The sequence below is a fragment of the Elephantulus edwardii genome, unplaced genomic scaffold (assembly GCF_000299155.1).
Source record: "Elephantulus edwardii isolate Elephantulus edwardi_28Jun2011 unplaced genomic scaffold, EleEdw1.0 scaffold00087, whole genome shotgun sequence".
In the NCBI taxonomy this organism is placed as follows: Eukaryota; Metazoa; Chordata; class Mammalia; order Macroscelidea; family Macroscelididae; genus Elephantulus; species Elephantulus edwardii.
In genome coordinates, this window is record NW_006399837.1 from 6663297 (window position 1) to 6663715 (window position 419).

At 63.0% G+C, this 419-nt stretch overlaps 1 protein-coding gene across 1 annotated transcript in view; it reads right to left on the reverse strand.

Annotated features, from left to right (window-relative positions):
• The window catches only part of SERPINE2 (serpin peptidase inhibitor, clade E (nexin, plasminogen activator inhibitor type 1), member 2), a 29776-nt gene that overhangs the window by 28753 nt on the left and 604 nt on the right, over positions 1 to 419 (reverse strand). The gene's annotated exons all lie outside the window — the stretch shown is intronic.

Genomic DNA, 419 nt, shown 5'->3' on the forward strand with positions numbered 1-419 from the left:
TCCCCTGTTAACACCTCCCCCTGCGATGCCTCCCCTGTAACACCTCCCCCTGTGATGCTTCCCCTGTTAACACCTCCCCCTGCGATGCCTCCCCTCTAATACCTCCCCTGTGACGTCCCCCCTGCGATGCTTCCCCTGTAACACCTCCCCCTGTGATGCTTCCCCTGTTAACACCTCCCCCTGCGATGCCTCCCCTCTAACACCTCCCCTGTGACGCCCCCCTGCGATGCTTCCCCTTTAACACCTCCCCGTGATGCCTCCCCTGTAACACCTCCCCCTGTGATGCCTCCCCTGTAACACCTCCCCCTGCGATGCCTCCCATGATGCCTCCCCGTAACACCTCCCCCTCTGATGCCTCCCCTGTAATGCCTCCCCCTGCGATGCCTCCCCTGTAACACCTCCCCCTGCGATGCCTCCCC